General features: G+C 38.1%; 1 protein-coding gene and 1 long non-coding RNA gene across 3 annotated transcripts in view; one reads left to right on the forward strand and one right to left on the reverse strand.

Moving 5' to 3' along the window:
* Nucleotides 1-23,360, reverse strand: part of GNAL (G protein subunit alpha L) — a 193,818-nt gene that overhangs the window by 157,216 nt on the left and 13,242 nt on the right. The gene's annotated exons all lie outside the window — the stretch shown is intronic.
* LOC139793748 (uncharacterized) lies at nucleotides 1,359-22,631 on the forward strand. Its single transcript, XR_011724768.1, has 3 exons — nucleotides 1,359-1,526; nucleotides 1,712-1,814; nucleotides 21,682-22,631. It is a non-coding gene; the product is annotated as an uncharacterized lncRNA (long non-coding RNA).

Consider the following 23,360-nt stretch of genomic DNA (forward strand, 5'->3'; position numbering starts at 1 on the left):
TGGTTTAATAGATTCCAGTCTAGAGCTGGAGTGCTACAGCATCTTCCATAAATGTATACATTACATCTAATTAGAAAGCACAGTTCAGATTACATTCAGGAATCCAAATACTAATTTTTTTTTATTTTTTTTTAACTGTATCAGTATTCCTTTTGAAAGTGGGTGACACTTTCAGGAAGGAGAAAAAAACCAGGAATTTAACTAAGGTTACACTCCATGGTCAATGTATTACTGTTATACAAGGTCACCACTGATCCTTTTGCAGTAATAACACCTAATTATTATTTCACAGTGTGTACAATGAGACCACTACATATATGTGGACCTACAGGTTTAATAACTTCTCAGGTTTTTTTGGAAATTCAGTAAGACTTTCCACAGTAATTTAGAATATGTGCTTTCTAAAAGTGTGCTATGAAATTAAGTCTACTAATACATAGCTGTATGCTACATGGCTGAAGGCAAAAGGTTAGAAGACAAGCATGCATAATCTTCTGCATAAAATGCCTGGAGCTACAACATATACCTGACCACTAATGATACTCAGAATCTCAAGATCTGGACCTACTATAGAAGGACTATAATATTTTTTATGGTTTAAGTTGTTATCTAAAGGAAACTCTGGACTTCAGTTCTCTGAATGACACAGCTGGAGACAGTAAGGTTTTAAAGAAATATGAAGAAGGAAACAATTCTGACTTCCTCAGAAGTTTCAAGCGTTCTGTGAAACAAATCTATCCATAAAGAAAGTCAATGCTCAGTTACAGAAAAGGACTAACATCTTGGTTGTGCTTAAATGTTGTTTACTATTTCCATTTCAGTTAGGACATCAAAACAACAAAGTTTCAGGATCTTATCAAGTGTTTTTTGTGTGGTGGGGTTTTTTAAATTTTTTTTTCACTGTGGTGGCATGAACCAGTGGAATATCAAAAATGTTTTGAATAAGTAAATTTTCAAGATATGGATACATATTAGGTCAAGAAAGAAGTGCCGACTAGTGAAAACAAAAAAAGGACCAGCCCCAAAAGAAAACAAAAATCCAGATAAAAAGACCTGCAGTGACAATGAAAGATGGAAGGTTAGACAGAATAGGATGCTGTCTCAAGAAGCTGAGGACTGCAAGACATGAAGGTGGTTACCAGCTCATGCAGTCACAATCATTCAACAGGCAACTAGTTCAGTAGAGTCCAGAGTACACCAGCAGTGCTTACTCTGCTCCAGAGGCCATAAATGTGACACACTGATTGATCTATGTGAGCATGGCAGAAAAGAGCAAAAGCCATAACTCTAAATTGTTTCAGGAAGAACAGCAAGGTCAAGGGCATCACCAGTGGCTAAGGTTCCTACAACAGCAGGAAATGTGTGAGGGAAATGGTGAGCAGCAAGGTACCTACAGTAAGGCAAGAAGCCACAGACAGCAGTGCATTAGACATTTCTATTTTGCCTCTAACCAAATCTTCTGCATAATCAAGAATGGTTCTTTAAAAGAGAAAATTACATGTCCGAACTCCAATTATGTACTATGGGTAAGTAAAAATAGGAAAGTTCTCTGTGATCCCTTCCATGGTCAGGAATACTAAGACTCAATAAGTATCAGATAAATATAAAGTAAACAAAGGAACAGTCTTACTGCCTTTCAAAACTCATGGGATATGTCAATGCAGATAAAGATCCACATCACAGATACATTTTATTTCCTTCTTTCTCCTAGAAATTTCCTAATCCATCATAAAGTGTTTTGAGCAAGCTTGATAATGTAAAGTAATTCAAGCTCAGGGGGAACTCAAAAGGCCATTCCAATCAACACTCTTCAGGTGGATAAGAAGCTTTCAGTTTTTATCTTGCATTTTACTTGTGACCAGCTGACTTAAAATTTCTCTGACATATTTAAGTAAAATGTTACGAGGCACAATGTCAGTAGGTCAAATCACTGTTTACATAGCAATGAATAATCTAGGTAATACTGAAGCGATTGTCTTATTCATTGGGCACTGCCCCACCTGTTAATACAATATTTTAATCCTGATTGCTTAATATAGATTTTCAACAGAAATGAGAAAATTACGTATTATGTAGAGGTCTGGTTCCTTTAATATGCTTCAAAGGAGTAATGAAGAAGAACTGGCATGATTTTCTCAAAACTATACTGGAGTACAATGTCTGAAAATTGCAGGATGTATAAATAAACTTTACCTGTGAAGAAAGCCTGAAAAAAATTGCTTTTAGGATAGAAGACACTAACCTGAAAGAAATATGAAAGTACTTTCTAGAGATGCAGGAGACTATTGCAAAGAAGATACCGATCAGTTCAGTCAGAGAGAACAGGAAATATTCAGCTTATTTTGTAGCAAAAGAGAGTTCAGATAGATTCCAGGAAAAGACTTTATTACAAGACTCAAATGAACACTGCAGCAGGTTAATTCAGGAGATCACAAAAGCTTTAACACTGGAGAATTTTCAAGAGCAACCTGGATACATATCTGCCAGGTAGAATTTAAATATACCTCTTTATCAGGGAAACAGCTATCTGAAAGGTTTTCTCTAACCCTGCATTTTAATCATTTTAAGGTACAAATTATTTTACTCTAGCTATTAAATCCAACAATGGCAAATCAAATGTCTTATATAACAGAGTCTGAATTTCATAATGGTACCTGGAATATGTCGACAAAATGGAACTTTTAAACAGTAAACACGAGAGACCATCATAAACCAAATCTGCATTACTCCAAAAGCCTGATATTTTAATTTGATGTATGGAAGCTCAGCTTTGAGTTTATGATGTTGATGATAATTATTTTAAAAAATGATGAACACCTGCATTTTTCCAAGGCCAAATTTCCCCACAGACAAGAAGTTGTGTTCTTGGTTATCCACTGACTTTCCTGGCTTTGAACAGATCAGGCTGCGGTTCCTAAGACTAATAAAGTCAGTCTGTCAGCATCACTGAGAAGTTACAGCTGACATCTCAACCCAAATACAGTCTCTCCTTTTTAATCCAGACTTCCTAACAGTACTGTATGAAACACATTCATCACCAAAATATGAAAAACAATTTGAAAATTTCAGTGGTCTGCCTAATAGTAGACATTCGAAAATAAGTCCTAAACTTTTTACAGTCCTTTGCCTATTAACAAAACTTTACCAGTGCTGAGGCTTTTTCAAAAAAGGAAATAATTGGAAAAATGCATTAAAAATTTCATATTCGATCTAAACCTTTCCTGGCAAAACTTGATGTCATTTCCTTTTGTCCCACTGCTCTCAACTTGGGATCAGCACCCCTCTCACTACACTCTCCTTTCAGGTAACTGTAGAGAGTGCTAAGGTCTCCACTCAGCCTCCTTTTCTCCAGGCTGAACAATCCCAGTTTCCTCAGCTGCTCCTCACAAGGTTTGTGCTCCAGACCCTTCAACAGTTTCCTTGCCTTTCTCTGGACTCACTCTAGCACTTTGATGGCATTCTTGTAGTCAGGGTTTCAAAACTGAACACAGTATTTGAGGTGCAGCCTTCACCAGAGCCAAGTGAAGAGGCATGATCACTTCCCTAGTGCTGCTGCCCACACTATTTCTGATACAAATCAGGATGCTGTTGGTCTTCTTGTCTACCAGAGCACCCTGCTGGCTCATATCCAGCTGGCTGTTGATCAACATCCCCAGATACTTGTCCTCTGGGCAGCCCTCCAGCTACTCTTCCTCAAGCCCACTAACAACCCCTAACCCCTGCTAGGGGTTGTTGTCACCAAAGTGCAAGACCCAGCACTTGGCCATATTAAAGCTCATACAATTGGCCTCTGCCCATTGATCCAACCTGTCCAGATTCCTCTGCAGAACCTTTCAACACTCAAGCAGATCAACGCTCCCACCCAATTTGATGTCATCTGCAAACTTATGGAGGGTGCATTCAATCTCATCCAGCTCATTATTAAATATATTAAAGAGAACTGTCCCCAAAACTGAGCCCTGGGGAGCAACACTTGTGACCAGCTGCCATCTGGATTTAACTCCATTTACCACAACTCTTTGGGCTCAGCCACCAGCCAGTTTTTATCCAGCAAAGTGTACACCAGTCCAAGCGATGAGCAACCAGTTCCTCAAAGAGAATGCTGTGGGAAACTGTGCCAAAGGCTTTGCTCAAGTCTAGACAGACAACATCCACAGCCTTTTCTTCATCCACTAAGTGAGTCACCCTGTCATAGAAGGAGATCAGCTTCCTCAGTACCCTTTGGTGGATCCCATCTGGCCCCACAGACTTATTTCTAAGTGGTGTAGCAGGCTGCTAACCATTTCCCCTTGGATTATGGGGGCTCCATTCTGCTCCCTGTCTGCCAGCTCAGGGGGTTGGGCACCTGGAGAATAGCTGGTCTTACTACTAAAGACAGAAACAAAGTAGGCATTAAGTATCTCAGCCTTTTTCTCATTTGTCATTATGTTTCCTCCTGCACCCAAAATTCTCCTTACCCCTCCTTCTGCTAGTAGATTTATAGAAACATTCTATTATCTTCTATGGCAGTAGCCAGATTAAGCTCTAGTTGGGCTTTGGCTCTCCTAACTTTCTCCCTGCATAGCCTAATGACATCTTTGTAGTCCCCCTGAGCTGCCTGCCTCTTCTTCCAAAGGTCATAAACTCTCTTTTTTCTCCTGAGTTCCAACAAGAACTCTCGGTGTTCTTATGTAGAATACCTTTGTGTTGTAGAATCATACTGGTTTAGAGTAAAATCCAGCCTTTTGGGGAGAAAAAACCTGGGCACCTCAAAGAATGAAGGTCTCTGGATGAATCAATAGCAGTACCTAGTAATGAGATTGTCTGACAACTTCCATTATAAGATGGTGTTTTCAAATGTTTGCAACTTTGTCAAATGTCAGCTGCTGTGCAGAATACTTCTGTGCTGGGAGTCATGTCAGACTGAACTTTTTTTTAATTTAGCCAAAAAGGGTAACTTTTGTGAACAAAGAGGAAAATACATTACTTTTCCTGGTTTGATACATTCTGATGACATCTTCTTAAAAACAAACGAAGAGCTCAGAAATATCACATAATGAAGTCTAAGCATCCATATGCTTCCACTCAAGATCTGGAAGTCTGGAGGGCAATGCAAACTTTAAGATAACAAGACCTATCTGCTATCCAGGTGAAAATCTGCCAAAATCAGTCAATTTTCCATGCTTTTTATTTTTGGAGTCAAAATGGAAAAGAATGTGGTAGATGCTTGTTTTCCCTAGCTGAAATGCTTCAACCCACAAGAAATCCTTCTTTACAAAAACTGCAGTTGCCCTTGATTAGGGACCAGCAAAGTCTAGAACAGAGATATGTTCTCAATGTCTTCTGTGCAAGGTTCAAGCATTGTGGAGTTACGAGTAGACAGAAGCAGGGGCTGCTAAAAAAGAAGTTACTAGGACTTTAGACGAGTTGAAGAAGACAGGGGGAACGTAGCACTTGTAACTTTGGGGGACAGACTGGCTGGGCTGGATGCCTGCCCTCTACAAACATGGCCACAGAAAAAGACAACTTATTTCTGGAAGGAGACAGACTATGGAAAAAGCGACTGGAAATGGATCTGTCAAACTATGAACCTGAGACTAAGGAGTATCTTGATAAGTGTGGAACATCACCTCAGAGAAGTCCTGTGAGAATTAATTTGTAACAGCCATCAATGCTGTAATGATGGAGGAGGTTAGAGGAGTAGGAACAGAATACACTTTGGTCACTCTGACATGCTTTACAGGCTGTCCAGAGAGATGGTGGAGTCTCTGTCTATGGAGATGTTTAAAACCTGCCTGAACACCACCCTGGTGCAACCTGCTCTAGGTGAACCTGCACTGGCAGGGGCTTGGACTAAATGATATCCAGAGGTCCCTTCCAGCTCCTACCTTACTGTGATTCTATGACTGTGCTTGAGATCAGCATTGGAGGGAAATAAGACTAAAACAGTTTAATTGTAAAAGGAGTAGAGTAAGATGTGACAACAGGGGACTCATGTAGATGTGCCTACATCCATTCCTATCTCTACCTTAGCAGATACCCAGATTTCTGCAACTTGGCACTTCTCTATGCCAAGCAACTTGTCTGACACCCCAAGTGTTGATCTACAGGAAAGATAACATGCCACCTCTAATATCAGCTTATGTGTTCAAGTGTGCATAGGATGCACAGTAGATCCAGAATCTTTCTGAAGGTTCACGTCAAGCTGATGTAAGATATACTTATTTTAAAAATAAACATTGGAACATCATCAACAAGAAAACATTCAGCAAGCAACACACAAGAACTATTAAGGTGCAGAAGGTAAGCATGCTTCTAAACTAAGGATACCTGTGTGACTTTAATTCCCTCTGTACCATCATTCCTCATGAAGCTCTTTTATGATGCAACCTCCAATTAAATTACAATGCACTGCTTTACCCAGCAGACTCCTTCCTCGGGCTAAGCACAAAACTGACTTCCTCTGGGAATTAACAAGAGTTATACTGTGTGGGATACTTGTTTCTAGGACTCTTGGCTTCTCCCTTGCAAAGCTAGAGTGAAGGAGTTAATGGACTGCAAAAGCAGTTAAAGCAATTGAACATTTCATAAAAAATGAAAAAGAACATAAAAAAAATTCTCTTCCAATTTGACAGAACTTTACTGTGAATTTAGGCAAGTAGTTTAAACCAAGCATTCATCTCAAATTTTTTTTGTTTGTTTTTGGGGTTTTTTTTTTGGTTTTTTTTTTGTTTTTGTTTTGAGACCTTGTAGCTCTCTTCAGCTACCTCAAAGGAGGTTGGAGTGGGGAGGGAGACAGCCTCTTCTCCTTGGTGGCATGTGACAGAACCAGAAGAAATGGATACAAACTATGCCAGGTGAGGTTTAGGCAGGATAGTACAAAAATCTTTTCACTGAAAGGGTTTTCAAACACTGCAATTGTCTGCCCAGGGCAGCGGTGGAGTCACCATCTCTGCAGGTATTCAAGTGGCATGTTGATCTGGTCCTTAGGGACATGGTTTACTGGTGAGCTTACAGTGTTGGTCAAAGGTTTGGCTAGATGATCACGAAGGTCTCTTCCAACCAAAGGCATTCTGTGATTCTGTATTTTTTTCCCTCCAGATGCTGGGCTTGGCATCCACACCATTAATATACTGGTGTCATGCACTCAGTACATAAAGTATAACATAAAATTCCCATAATAAGTGCCCCCCAGAAAGCATGAAAACAAGTCTTAGGTGATAAATAAAATACCACACCACCACTCCTGCCCCCCAAAAAACCCCAAACCAAAACCCAAACCCCAGATAAGCAACAAACAGCTTATAATTAGAGAACAGATTTCTTTTTTAAAGGCTGTGAGACTCAGCTTCCAGGTTTCCATGCTCCTAAAATCTCATCTTAGTTTAAGTGCTATGCACATCAGCTTATCAGTACTTGCGAAACCCACATACAAGGTGGTGTTGGCGAATGCTCTAGGAAGCCTCAGTACTACAACTCAGATTTCAAAGCATTGATTACATGGCTTGTAGCTCATTATGCCACCCTTGAAGGCAGGTAATACCTTTCCTGACCATGCAACTAAGATTACTGCATATGTTAATCACCTTTCATGTGTGAAATCTGTGCACAGTGAATCTCAGCAATCTGAAACAGTGTGTTAAGTCAGAAGAGCCTGTCCTAAGTTGGCCATGACTCATGTCAATGATCCCCCACAAAGGATGATGCCTGGGGAACCAACTGCCAGAGAGACCAGTCAGAGAGCTTTTAAGGAGTTTCTTATTCATAGGGCAGCCAAGTAGATTCACCACGAGGCCTACAGACCACAGGCTGCTTATCCCAATAAGTAAAGCAGGTGGCTTTACAGAAATCCCCCAGGAAAACATAAAGAACAGGTTTTATGTATTTTAAGTGAGCCCCTGTTTTGTATTTAGAACATTACTGTTATGAATGATTTAACATGTCACTTCTGCTTTAGGAAAAGTGAGGAAGCATAATTCACTTCAATTTAGGAATGTAAAAATAACTTAGGAAGAGCTTAGAACTGCCCTGAGCATTCAGAGCAGCACACTAGCATTCTTCTGGTAAAGACATGCCACCTCGCAGGGAGATGTTTTTCATGCTTATGTTCATTTGACTTTTCATATGAAAACAATTACACATTTTTCTTTTCATGAAAGCTCAATTCTTAATGTAAAAATGATTAAAGAAAGGCTTCAAGGATGTTAAGTTATTAGCTGACATGTGAGTTATGACAGACTATATAAGCTTCTTCTAAAGTAATCTTTGGGAATTGTTAAAACACATTTCCAACATTTGATAAAAATAGCTTTCAGACCAGTGATATTTGCTAAAATACATGCAAATCTAGTGCATTAATATTATGAAACAAAGAATCCAAAACCAAGAGTTCTTTGATATCCTGGACGCAGTAACTTGAGATGCGCAGTCCACACAATAAAACCAACACAGTCTGCCTTGCAAACCCTAACAGCTACCTCATTGATAGTGCTGGACTTCCAATTGGTCACTCCAGGTCAGATCCTAGGATCCAACAGTGTCACTTCCCCTCTCGCTTCACTTATTTTCCTGCTGAGATTTCCACAGCTCTGTAAAGCAATGTGGAAATGCATGTGATGCTTTCTAAATTCTAAAACATTTAATGAAACATTACACAAGCATTCAGCATGACAAGTTAAGTAACCTTAACTTAAAGCAGACCTTGAGCTACAGCACACCAAAAATATATTTGGCTTTTACAATAGCTTGATTTATCATCTGAAAAACAGGATTTTAAAAATGGGAGCACTGCTAGGTCAGGAGTTAACATTCAATGAGACTAAACTGTATCGCTTTAGTGCTCATTTGTATTTGCCTTCTTCCAGCCTTATGCAAGCTCACATTTTACACATTTTACTAAAGAAGCACTGAACCCTGAGACCTAAAAACGAGTTCTCTAAAGTGGGGCCTAATTTGCAGCTGCATGAATATATCTGTCTGCTTTTCCTGTGCTTCATCTCCTCACAGAAATTTCTCATTTTTCAAACAATAAAGGCAAACACGGCACACTATATTAGAAGAGCCCTGATGCTAAAAAACTGGGTAGCAGAAAGACATCCAGGAACAAAAGCCAAGACTTATTTTATTTGGTAAAAAAAGAAGAAAATTTAGAAATAAACCAAATGAAAAATGTAGTTTTTGTAGGACTTACGTTAAAAAAACACATTTGTGCATTTGGAAGGTTTGCTTGGTTCAAGAAGATGGGTTAATGCAGCCCCTGCCTACCCCTTGCACTAAGCCTTCCAGGTGCTTGAAGGAGAAGCAAGGTATAACAGGTGACTTCAAATTTTATTTATTAGGCAACATTCTAACATATTTGTCCAACAGCAGTGTACTGCTGCCAAGGTTCATAGTACCCTGTAAAACAACAACCAGTCCTCCATTTAAGAGATTTGTTTTGTTTTGGTTTGGTTTTTTGTTAGAAACAGACTACATTCAAAAAGTGGATTAAAAATTAAAAGATCTAGTATTTTTTAATCTGGAGTTATTTTCTTTAAACACGTTTTAAGAGAAAAGCATGCTTGAGTTCCTTCCAAGTCACATTAATAAAAACATTAAAGCAGAACAGATTTCCCGCACCCAGGATAAGTAATTGAGGATCGCAAGTTCAGGAGTTCATGACTTAAATCCTCTTTTGGATGCAAAGACCAACATTTCATCATGTTTCCTTCTTAACTCCTTACTATTCCCTTATGGAATTCACAGTCTAAGCAAGAAAGGACTTTGGCTCTGATGGAAATAAATCTGTCTCATTAAAAAATACACATTAACTCCAGCTATTAACCTGGAGGACTATTAGCAACTTCTCCCTTGCAGAATATGATCATAAAGTTAGAAATTATTAGTTCTTTATACAAATAATCTTTTTAAAAGTAATGCTATTTAAAACTAAGAAGATGGACCTGTCACAGTAGAAATGTGTACCAAAAGTATTTTCTTTTCCTATTTAAAAGGCGTAGTTGCCACGACCAATAGCACTTAAACTGGCAACAACAAAGCATTTGACATACTATATATTTGTATTTCTCGAAAAAGCAAACCCCTGCTTTTATTATACTAATCTTTATTCTATTTCCAGTTGAGATTTTTAGCTACTTTTTCAAAAGTAAAATATTAGTACATGAAAAGCATCCCTCATAAACAGAAAATCTACTACTGTGCTCCTAACTTGAAATGCCTCCTAGACTTATTTTGAAAATTTAAATTCAGTAAGAGATCCAATAATAACTTTCTCATATAATTCATGGAAGGGTACCACCCCAATTTCACATCTTCTGCAAATGCACAGCCATTCATTAGAAGTTACAATACTAATTTGTGGCAGAACTTAAATATTCTCAAGTGGCCAGAAAGGTTTTTTTTTTTTTTTTTCAGTAAAACATTAAGGCTTAATTACAGACCAGTATCCCCAAACTGTGGTATATATCATCTAGTACAACATAAGCTGTTTTTCTAGCTGTTTCATGGTTTCACATAGGCAACAGATGGTCTCCAGCCAGTGCCTTTCTTCGAAGCAGTTTTGATGCCCAGCCCTCCTGGACAGTGAGGGGGCCTCATACAAAAACATTTAAGAAATCCTGATACAGATAACTTAGTGCCAAGCTTTTGTGTTTCGTCTGTTTTGTTCTTTATTTTCTCCCCCGTGCACTTACATACGGTCAAGAGTTAATTAATTACCAAAGCATAGGAATAACTTTCATGCTAATGGCCCATCTTGAACTCTCTCAGGGAACTTGGGGTAGAAGGGAGAGCAGTTGAGAAAGCCAAGCACTGGTTTCATGATGGGGTTCTCAGCAGTCCTCATTCACTGTTGTTTGATGGGCTGCCTCAGCTCTCCTATGACCTTTTATAATTCCTCTTAATACCTACCCATACACACTATTCCCACCAAGGCTGTTGCAATCCTTAAGCCTTCAGTTTTGCATCACTGGTGCTGGGAGCTCCAGAACATAAAACTATTTCCGGGCCTTCTTGCAATATTTAAGCTATTCTTATAATAGACCTACTTCTCCTTCAGCTGCAAGACTGCCTTTAAGCTCACTAAGAATCATCATGTCAGTTCTCTTGCAGCTATGAAAACCAGAAGATCCTAAAGATAAAAATGAGGTGGGCTGTATTAGTGGAGACAGAGAGGCAAGACAGTATGGGAGTATATTTTAAAAAAGGAGGTGTACAAAAATAAAATAATAATAATAATTAAAAAAGAAGCATAACACCCTGCAGCTGTGATAAGACACCAGAAAGATTTCAGGAAAGTGCATTTAATTGTCATTCATAACTGGAGGAGAAACTGATCTACAGTTTGAATTCCCTCAGTGGTGGTTAAAACTCTACCCCTGCTACTAAAAACACTCCCTGCTCAGTTGGGCATGACAGAAGGAAGAAGTTAGGTAACACCACCTGCATTCACTGACATGGATTTTAATGAAGAAAAGCATTACAAACTGCATCTTTTTGCATGTTTACAAACAGGCTGCAGCACATATCATTCTCTCAAAAGTCCTAAGAAGGCAGGATTTCATCTGAGTAGTTGATTAAAGAGATTAGTTCACTTAGTCATGTCATTAGAAGGAGTGTCACATTTCTGCTGAGGACAAGAAAAGGCCCAGGCTGCAGCAGAAAAAGAGAACACTTAACCAGCACCAGTGAAGATGTTTTCCATCAACTACAGTGAATTCAAGGGCTGGCAACCAGAATTTTAAAAAAAATCATTTTTAGGCAAGAGAGATGTTCCCAGATATGGTTCACCTCCTCCTCATTATGCAAAGAAACAGGAACAAACACATACTTAGCAAAACCCTGGGGAAAAAAGGCAAGACTGGCTTTTTTTCCTGGGTTTAATATTACCTACATTGCTCTCAGTTCATCGTCTCAACTACCATCGTTTTGTTTACTGTGAATGCTGGGTCCTTCATGACCAAAAATAGAATCACCCAGTCAACCACCTGATGAAACACTGCCATCTCCTACAATCCCAAGCACTCCTTGGACATATTCCTCTTCCCCACCTCCCCCACTCCCAGCCACCCATGATAAATCTGGCCTTAAGGATTTTGTTACTGCTACAGCCCCACAACGAGAAATCATTAAGTGGGAAGGAAACCTTTACAGCTGCTGCCACGATGGAGCTGAAGACAGCTATAACAAGTAATTGTAAAGGGGATTTTATGATTTAAATTGTATAATATCTACCTTATGAAGGCGTTTTTACTGAAGATTGACAAGTGTGGGAAGTGTGAATTGTGCAAGTGTTCACAAATTATAAGGATCCAAAAAAAGTTGAAATGCATGTGTTATAATATTGGGGAGAGGAAGAGAGTGGAGGTGTTGGGAAAAAAAATGAAAAAGGAAAAAAAGAAAAGAAAAAAAAAGGAAAAAATGAAAGGGAGGCATTTTGTGAAAAAATTTACCTAGAAAGATTAAAATGGTACCACTTCTTTATCAAGTGTCACATTTTGCCAAATCCCACCTCCTTTTCATGTATTTAGTTCAATGTACCTTCAGCAGACACCAACTCTTTAAAAATGTCTTTTTTTAACAAGCACTAATAGCAACTTGATGATTACATAATAAAAATACAGCACTCTCGTAACACATACAGTTTATCTAACAAATTTATGAGGTTTATAGCCATACAATCAAGTGAAAAATTCATCTGCCTCATGCTTTCTTTAGAAAGTGCAAAATCCTAAGATATGCTAAACAGCTATTATTAAAATATATGACTCAACATTAATGAGAAATACAATCAGACTGACTGCTGTAGTACTGACATAACTGGAAAACACAAAAGCACACCATTTTTAGCAAGAGTGCATATAATCTCCTGAAAGGTAAAGCTTCTGTAAATTTAGATGGATTACTGCAATCGCCCTGTATAGCTGATTCTGCTGATCTAGTTTACAGCCTCTTATGGTCTAATGTTTTATTCTGTTCAGGAGACCACGAAAATAGCTTACTAATACAGATATTCAAACAAAGGTGAAGGAGTGCTAAAGGAGCCACAGAGTTCAGTAAACCCTGCTTCTACCTCCAGCAAAGTGCCACATGGGTTTGCAAAAGACACTGCTGAAAAAAGTCAGAAAGCGCAGCCTGGAGTTGAGAAGCTACTCTGCAGGAAAAATGGAATCAAATAAAAAAGAAAACAGGATGATGCATGTTGGCTCTAATAAAACCCAACAGGCTGACACGGCAGAAGAGGGCTGTAAAAAGGAAGCTGTTGTGACCTCTCTAACCCAGAAAAGAGACAAGCAGACTCTTAATTACATTCATAGTTTTAAAGACATTTTCTAATATATATATATATATATATATATATATAAATAAAAATATATATATTTAAATTTAACAGAGATTGCTACGCCTTAGCAAGACTCTTCAGTAAGGGGTTTTTAATCCCCTTTTTTCTACAAGGAACAAAGTCCCAAAATCACCATGCGACATTAAAAGAGTTGCAGTTTATAGATCCAGCATTTAATCTTGGCAAGAAATGACCAATCCCTCCTGGAACCAAATAGATGACTGGAGCTCATGAGGGAATGATTAACAAAAAGGAAGGGGAAAGGACATGAGCTCAGTGACTGTGACACAGATAACCTAAACCAGATTTCTTAGTGTAACTCTGCATTTTCTTTTGTCCTTTAAAAATGGTGCAGAGAGATGGTCTTTTAAGGATCTGGTTACATTTTAAAATATAAATTAATTTACTCTATCCAATATGCTTACACATACATATCTTTTATGCAAATACAAACAGTATCATTGATGAAAAAAAGAATCCAATTCTGGAGTGAAACCCCTCCCAGCTAATAAAAATACTTCCATTTCTTACACTAAGGTCCCGAGTTATGTTTCAGAGAATCTTAAAGATACAAAACACCATGCATTGATAAAAAAGTTTCAAAATAGACCCAAAATTTTTGTTTACTTATAAAGTCTTCTTCAAAGGAACAGCCTAAGTGTGACAAACAAATCTTTAGGTAGACCAAGAGTGCTGTCAAATGGCTCTTTGGTAATGTTCTCTGTGTAAGTGATGGACGACTATAATATATGCCAATTAATATGAATTTGCTTACTAAGTCTGTAAAGTAAATCTTGTCAGGCTCAGTTGCCAACAATTCTGTACAGAAAACTTTTTGACTCCACCCATAAGCAATATTAGTCTTTGAATGTTGCCAACACCACTGAAACATTGTGGTTTGAAAACCACAGAGCTTTAAATGCAAAATGTGTAACCAATTAAGCAACCAGCCTGTTTTCTCAGCAGTTACTATTTGTGTAGCACACACCTACTGAACTTGGGAGTTATTTCTTCTATGATCCGTGTTACAAATACTATGAATTGGCATCATCTGTCAACCAGCGGTTATGGATGTTGCACAGCCTTAAACACAAAAGTATCAAAGGGCAATAAAGTCACATTTTAATGTAAGCTAGTCAGTGGGATGTCATCTCATAAAAAGACTGGAGTGCTGTTGCCCATCAGTTCTCTACAGAAATCACGGTTCCCCAAGACAACACAGACCTAAGTATCTATATGTAACTGCAACAATTACATCTTACTTTCTGTACCTTTCAATTTTGCATAGAACACCAAGCATGCATTAAAAGTCCTGCTGTTTGATAGATGTGTAGGGTGCTGGCCTAGTTTTAACAAATCCTCAGTACTCACATGTGTACGCTTTCCCCTTCTGCCCCAACCACAAAGCAGTAGCCTCTTCTTCGCAAGAAGTAACACATTACAGTGTATGCAATGAGGTGCTTCACAGAGAAGCAAATTCTCCCAAAATTCAAGAATAAAATAGTTTTCTGAATTCCTTCATCTTGTCCATTTTCTTTCTGAATCTTCAGTCTCAGACACTGCATGTGTCACTGGACAGGGAATTTTATATTAACAGATTTGTTCTTGAAAGCAAATTCAGGTTGCCCTGCAGGTAGGACAACTCTTGGTTTCAAAACTCTCAGCAAAACAAACAATGTGCACAAAGGAAAAAAAAAAAAGTCCCAAATAATCAAACAGTTTCCCCTTACCTGATAACACAGAAAAAAATCCCAGCCATGCAATTGCATTCTTTAAAAGGTGGCTTCAGCTTTTCAGTACTTCGGGTTGTAGAAGGAAAGCAGTGTTCTGACCACAGAAAACACAAAACCTTATTATATACGCAATAGTTCACCCACTTCCAACTCTCCTGATTGTTCTAACGCAAGTTCTCTTCCCACAAGCTTACTTTACACTCTGTAATTAACAGGATGAACAAAGGAAAAGAATATCCATCCCACTCACCAAGAAGGAAAGAGGACTTTATTTGTACTCTACTCCATAACCACATGGCATCAAATAGTGCTTTTTCAGCACTGAAGGTCTGCAGACTGTACTACATTTATATTTACATGAAAAGGCAATCCCATCATTAACACGTAAAATACAAGTAGTGATTTGGGGGATGAAAGGTCATAGATCTACCACATTTAACAACATAAAACAAGGCTTATTATCAAGCTTCAGAATGTCCTTGGATGAGACAGTGGCAAGAAGGCAAAAAATATTACAAGGAAGGAAAGAAGATCTGCCAGTTGATGAATAACACTAGTTTTAAGACCTAACACTGATTTCCTGGAGAATTGTTGGTTTAAATCTTAAACTTGCATGACTGCAGTGAAAAGCTGCATGTTATCAGCCTCTCCTCTTCAGCATGCATCAGCTTGTACTCATGTACAAGTTCTCATATTAGAAAGAACATTTCTTGTTTTAGTTAAGTTAGGCTTGATGCACGCTCCTTTTAAGACCAATATAAATATGGAAATTATCTTTCCTAGTAGTATTTTAATGCTCTTTACAGAATGAAAAGTCAAAAATCCTCTTCTTGATTCTCATACAGTATCGTTTTATCCAGGCCCTATCAACTAGTTATACAGAATTTTCTATCTTGAACTTTCAAATTTATTTGAAGAAAAGACTTGAGACAACTAAAAGACTGAAAGTCAGATGAGTATATAGATATAAGCACAATAGTTTATTCCTTCAGCTTTTATTACTTTTTAACTTTATCTTATCCTAAGCAGCTCAGGAAGGTAGAGCCATTAAAGTCATCCTAGCCCCCTTCTGAGATACAGGATATGTATAGCCTCACATAGCCTCAAATATTTCTTACTCATTTTTCACACTCTGGAATACAGTGCAGAGACCAGCTGTCTTTTCATCCTTACCCAAATGACAGACACCTGAAGAAGTTTTGAACAAATTAAGCTCAGATACTTGCAGCTGTCCTGCAAAAAACTGTGTACAGGCCATATTTACTTGTTTTCCAGATGAACTGCTGCTTGCTTTCCTATCTTGTCTGTTTCTTCTTGGTATTTTATAATGTTCAATATTATTTGCTTCAGCTTTAGTGATCTGATATACGAGGAGATCTTCACGGTATACCAATGAAACAAGAAGACAGAACAAACAACTGGCAACTTTGGGTAGGTGAAGATCACAAGAAACTGATGCATGGTTGTGAGGTCAGGGAGATGCCATGAAGTGAACCCATCCCTGTGCTGGTTTACAAAACAATGCCACCAGCCTAAAATAACTGCTCATTCCCATATGAAGAAATGAGACTAAAGTAAGGAATCTGACTGCCTAGGATCAAGTCAAGTGATGCTACTTTGGAAAAGGTTGTTTCAGATACTAAAAGTAATTCTATCTCCCTTCTTTAATTAGAAAAGTACAAACTTGGCAGCAGATTTAATAATGTTTTACTGATTTCTCTTTTCAGTTATTGGGTTATCAGTGCTGTGTTACTAACATTTGATACTTATCTGTCAGCCTTGCAAGTATAGGTTTCACTGGATTCCAGGCCAGACACTGTAAACCTGACAACAATTATGCCACTATTGATCACACAGACTGATACAGCCTCTCTGCTTCCAAATGGCATTCCAGACAGGCTCAAATTGCTGTCTTTAAGAACCATCATGGTAGTGCAGTGCCTAGAACAACAAAGGCCTGGTACCTGTGCTGAGGTTAACAAAAAAAATTCCTCAATTCAATAACTAATAGCTTTTAGAAAACTCTAACCTTGCCACGTAAGTTTTCTTGACAGCTGAGGATCTTTACTGATGCTACCTTTACTTGCAGGTGTTGGGGGGTGGGGAGGAGAAGAGGATTTCTTTTTTCCAACTAAATGCCTCTCATCAGCTCATACAAACTGAACTGATGACTCAGAGGAGGATGTTTTGCAGCTTCAGTAGACTTTGCTTTTGAGCTGCCCCACTGGAAACAAAAGCTAAGAGTGTAACTATGACCATGTTTTTAACTGTAAATAAAAGCAGGTTGTCTTCACTAGATTAGCTTCTTTTCTATTAGCATTTGCTGCCACCACGAGGATTAAAGACACAATGCAATGAATATATGAATTCATCGTGAAGAACCAGTGCTGAAGAATTACAATTGCAAACCCTTCTCTGGCCAGTTTGTTAGCCCATGCAAGGTTATGACTCCTACTCCCCTTGGAAAGCCTTTAAAGGATGAAAGTCTGTGACAAGTGAAGCAGAAAAACTCCCCAAACTAGCTAGGACATCCTAAGCTGAGAGTCTGTAGCTGAGATTCTATACAAGGCTCACTCCTCCTGCCATACATACACACTATTTATGCATCCAAGTTTTGTTGAAAAAGAAGGTCCCCTTCTAAAGAGATGTTGGAAACATTAAGGCTTCATCAATGGGTTAAAAGCTCTTTATCTTTAACCAGAGTAGATTCTCCATCAGAAGGGTTGCTAAAAAATGGGCAAACTGGGGAACTGTGAGACAGGAAGGAAACTATTGATTTGCACTGCTGTTATCTACTACCCGAGCACAGAATAGAATTTTAATGAATACAGAAGTGTATGCATTTCATCCCAAACATTATGTAAACTGGGCAAGAGAGGGGATGGGAAACTGACAAAAGTAAGTCACAAGCTGTAATAAACTTTAACAAATAACTTCAGAGCTGCTATTTCCCTATCTACTATTGACCAGTTACCTCTGGGAAACTACAGAGCCTGAAGGCAGCCTGTAGCCATAGAAAACCCCTCTGCTGAGAATACTCACAGTGGTCTCCACAGATACTGTTTTGGTGGCAACAAGTTTCTCTGTAACTTGAGTACTTGATGCAAGAGAGCAATCTTCCTTCTATAACATCACAGAGTAGCTTGAGAAACACTGAAAGGAGTTAACAATAAATGCGTGAGGATTGCACAATGAGACACCATCAAATCCAAGGTCCTAGACTCAACACTTTCACATATCTGAATCCATGAATATTGTATCTGACTTTCTGATTGAAAGGCAAATGTTCTATCTGCTGCACCCACCAAAACACTGTGGGATGCATGAGTGCCAATCCAGTGCATCTCACTCCATCAAAGTGCTCTCTGAGACCACTTAGCCTTCCAAAAGGAAGTAAACTACTCCCTAGCATTAGAGTGTCTTGCAGAACAGTTGCAATTTACAACAGCAAAAAGTGAAAATACATGAGCCTGAAAAAGAAATAATCAGGATCAAAAGTTGACTTTGGGATGTTCTCCTTTATGGGCAAGATGTGGAAAAAGATAGAAAACATCCACTAAGACACATGAAGGTTGCAAGTCTTTGCAAAGGAACCATTAGTTAGCTGAGAATTACATTCACCAGGAAATAAAAAGAATGGTTACCATAATAAAAATGCCAGAACAGTGTCTGCCTTGTACTAAAGTTGCACCAGAAGACGATTTTTCATAAGTTGATCCTGAAATTTACCATCATGCCCTCCGCATGTTAAAAAAAAAATTTAAAAACTTCAAGTTGCTTATAAAGTAAAAATAAATATAAAAATTTATTTTTCTTTTCAAGATTACTTCCAATTCACAAAATTGCAAAGATAGCACAAACAATTTTAATCATGTTGCAGGACAAGCCATGACAGCTTAGCTACAGAATTCCCCTTCATTTGGTGCAAAGCAAATACTTGCCTTAAGAGTAAAGAAAAAAATCAAGGTGATAGAGTAAGGGGCAGTGGTACCTGTAAACGAATTTAACTGGTTGAAACTGATGCTGTTCGGCAGACCAAACAGGCTGTTACAGTTTTCTTTAAGAAAAAGGAAAAAAAATGGAAAAAAGGAAAAAAGTAGCCTTTCTTTGGCTTCACTGCATACTGAACTGCACAGCAAGTCACACACAAGTGCATTCATATCCAGTGGCACCATCCTTTATACCTGAGCTAGCAATAAGCTGGGGACAAGGGATAATGCTTTAAGTGCTTAACTTTGCACCTTAGCTATAGCAATGCAGGTCTACCTCTCTCTTTGCAGTCAATGCACAGTTTCTTTTGACTACACACCTACTCAGATAGCCACTCAAATTCTGCCTTCATTTATTCTGTATTTGTGGGCAGGGCACTGAACTTTCATTATAATTCCTCTGGCCTTTTTAGAGCTACCAAAAATACGTAGAAGTTACAGAAAGCAGCTCTGCAACTGGACTATTTCTTAAAAATTGCTGGCATGGTTTATCCAACACTGACCTCGGCTTAGGTAAGATTTATTACTTCAGGTATAGTGCCACATATACAAGGCAAGCCCTGAGCAAGAGAACAGATTTGGGATTTAGAACATTTAGATCAATTGCAGCATGTTTTGAATGTGATTTGGATCCCAGTTTGTTCCAGTAAAGGAATGAAGGATCAACCCCTCCTTTTCTCTAGTGGGATGATGATGTGTTCAATAACTTAAATGGTTCAAAAAGATTTGTGAAGTGTAATTTTTATATTCATACAAATTTTCTAAAGAAAAATAATGGCAGACTTAATAATTATACAGAAGCTATATACTAAAAATTGTACCACTGCAGGGTTTTATCAGCAGAGGTGGTATTATGGAGAGCTTGACCACAAAAGAAAACCCTGGTATTAGCCAATTCATTAACCAATGGTCTGCTTCAGCTTGTGGTAGTCAGGTTACTGACTGCAAGAACAAGCTGTTTCTCTGTCTTTTTCCAGGGACTCCTGTCATGCATTTGCAGTGAGGGACAGGGACAAAGTTTTCCCTTGCAGGAATATAGCTATTCATCTGTCTAGGCTCAAAGACCTTTGTTTGGTGCAGTAAGAGACTCTTATTTTTCTTTGCTTGTCCTCTTGCTCCCAAAGCTGGTCAGATGGATTCTTTTCAGTTATCAAAATCTGCAGTAGCAATACAGTCTGATAACCTTTACAACATGGGGAAGTTTTCCCAGCAGGGCAAGCTGCTGCTGAAATACCCTCCACTATATTGTGTCTCATACTTATCTGAAATGAGGTGAAAGGATATCAACAATTGCTACAAGTCATCATTCTTCACTGGACTAGAAACAGGAGATCACAGACAGGAAACCCAGGAACAGCCTATTTTCAAGATTTGAAGACTTTCTCATGTCATGCTGTCATGACAGGAAGCTTGTCTGACAAGCATCTGAGAGGTTCAGATGATTAAGCTGGTATGGGGACATAAAAATGGTACCAGAAGGTTCAGTTTCTTCCCAGACAGATTTTCACATCCTGGATGCATGGGCATTAAAGGAGCTCTGTGTACGGCTGCAGCTTTATCACAAAGTTTCCTCAATCTCAAGAGTATTTAATATTAGAAGCAGTTTTCAGAAATACTAGCAAATTGGACACCAAAGGTAGTAGCTTTTGGTACCAGCTCTCTAAAATAAGTTTAGAAATCTATCAGGCTGTAGTAATGTAATTAGCAAATTAATAATTAAAATTTAGATGGCATGTACAATTGATCATATTCCACTTCTCCATAGATTTTCCATCTGTACAACAGAAAACATACCTATGGTTCACTTCTTGGAAAAACCCACAAGACACTGAAGACACTGTTAGGAATATATTCATATAATGAATAATGAAGCTGTCATGCAGCCAACATGCTATTATTTATTCTATACTGTAAGGCAGGCATGGATCTATAAGGAAAGTAGAAAGGAAGCACAGGCAGTCTTGTAACGAAAGACAACATAACACACACTGATATAAAGCATTTATACCAAAGATTTTAACAGACACGTTCCTACTGGAAACACCTAACTTTTATATCTATATTTGACAGTTAAGCTATAACAAGAACCAAACCCTACTAAATGTTTTATTAGAGTCTTCCTAACGATTTTCACTACATGATATGATTCATCTTGTTTTACTTGGTTTTAACCTCTCAGCCTGAAGTTTTCCATGATGAATACCAATGGCCATTTATTTACCATCAGAAAGGAAAATAAAAACAAAAACAATCAAACAAAAAACAACAACAAAAAAAAAACCCAGCAAAAAAAGGAGTTTCTGTCAATAGTTCAGGAAGTCTGCTGTTCTGAAATCTATTATAATTTTTACATCATCTTGCTGCTGAGTCAGAGATTGCATACTGCATTTCTTGGGAGCCAGGAAAGAAACTGTATTTTCAGTTTAAGTGTCAGAATAAATGCTCCCTTGAAAAAAAAAAAATCACATTTAAAACAAATGAATTGCGACCATCATTTAAATCCCTACCCAATGACTGAACCACGTAAAAAGTGACAAAAATAAGAGAAATAAAGAATATTCTTCTTGAAGGAATCAGTATATTCAGGGTATGCAACACAACACTTTCATGTGTCTTTCTCAATGCTGACCAGTTGACTCAGGTGGAGGCTGGAAGATCATTTCAAGTTGGTGGAAGACAAAACCATTCAGTACATCTGAAGCACTTCTGATGACGTGTCCCATATTCAACCTGAATAATGAGACATTCAAAGATGACCTCCCTGAAAATAAATTTTCTGCCATGCCTCTGGGTCTCAGCTACCTCTTCCAACTCCAACAGCAATAAATTCTAGATGGAGGGCAGTCAAGGTTAAGTTCACATATGGGATTCTTGGAGCTACAGCAAAACTTACTATGTTCCAATGAAAGTATGCATTTTACTTGCAGTTTACACCGACCAGCAACTTCAGATCTTTACATAAATTGCTACTACAGAATCAACACAACTGCTTCTATATTTCAAGATATTTTTTCTCCTCCACAGTTTATGTTCACGATCTATTTTGGAAGCTCTTTTTAAAGAAAATGAATGTTTCCTCCACAGGAAGGCTCCCTGTGTGAAGTGTTAATTAAAATGCTAGAAGACTTGGCTCCAGCTAGAGTATTTATCAGGACACCCACAGAGGAAGGGCTACCCTTTGAAATGTTAAATACATTAACATCCATGGATGGGGGTCAAGAAAGCTTTTCAAGATATTCAATGTATACAACTGAGAAGGAAAAACAACAAAAAAACCCCAAACCAAACCAAGACTGTCTATGATGACAGGATGATGGACCCTGTCAAATATTTTATAAATTGAGATAATTGTTACGGTGCACTTAGGACATGTTAAAGAATAAGAAATGCCCTCACAGAGCCTTAATTCTTCATGCAAATGCCTATTGATATATTAGAGAATTATTGAGGTAAGAACTTTGCCCCTAAGTTACTAAAGGCCTAGAATGAGTTGATTTCCAGCATGCAACATATACAAAAATTCTGACAATAAGCAGTTGCCATGACAGAGAGTCATTATCTTTCCTAACTACTACCAAAAAAACCCAAAAAGCCATCAGAAAGCTTAAATAAATAAAAAAAAAGCTTAAAATTTATTAAGAGCCTGGATTTGAGAGCTCTACATTTTGAGTTGGGCTCTTTTATGATAAGATTGATTTCAAAACCTGAATCATCAGTAATTTCCCAGTCATAAACAAAGAAGGCAAAAAGTAACAGGTTTCAGCTGATTTGAAAGACAGTGTTTAGAAAAGGTCCAAGCAACTACCTGCAAGACCCCAGGTTATCACATAAGACACTTATGGATCATGGAAAGCAACCAATAAAAGAAGGAAGCAAAAAACAACACCAGGAGATTATTTTTTTTCCTGCTCTGTGTAGTATAAGTCAATATTCAACTGGCTTCATATTTCATCTTGACATAGCATTTTCAGCTTGTTGAAGCTGAAGCTTTTTTTTTTTTTAGAAGAGGTAAGTGGACTGTTTGAATCACCCTAAAACCAGACTATGCTCTAGGGATAAAATGGATCAAACAAAACACTGTTTTTTCCAAAGTATCTCCTGGAGTTAAAAAAATTATTTTGGTTTGCTATAAATCATACAAGCACTATGCTCTTCTAAACCATCCTAGACCAAGAGGTGGATGGCCAGCCTCACTGTTTAATGCAAGCATTCACCTAGAAACATCAGGTTATGTTCTTTACCTTAAAATAGTAGCAGCAAACAATGCTGCGTGTCAACACAAGTAATTCTTTAAACAAGAGGTTCTTGCCCTCCTCCTTC

This window comes from Heliangelus exortis, chromosome 2 (assembly GCF_036169615.1).
Source record: "Heliangelus exortis chromosome 2, bHelExo1.hap1, whole genome shotgun sequence".
Lineage (NCBI taxonomy): Eukaryota > Metazoa > Chordata > Aves > Apodiformes > Trochilidae > Heliangelus > Heliangelus exortis.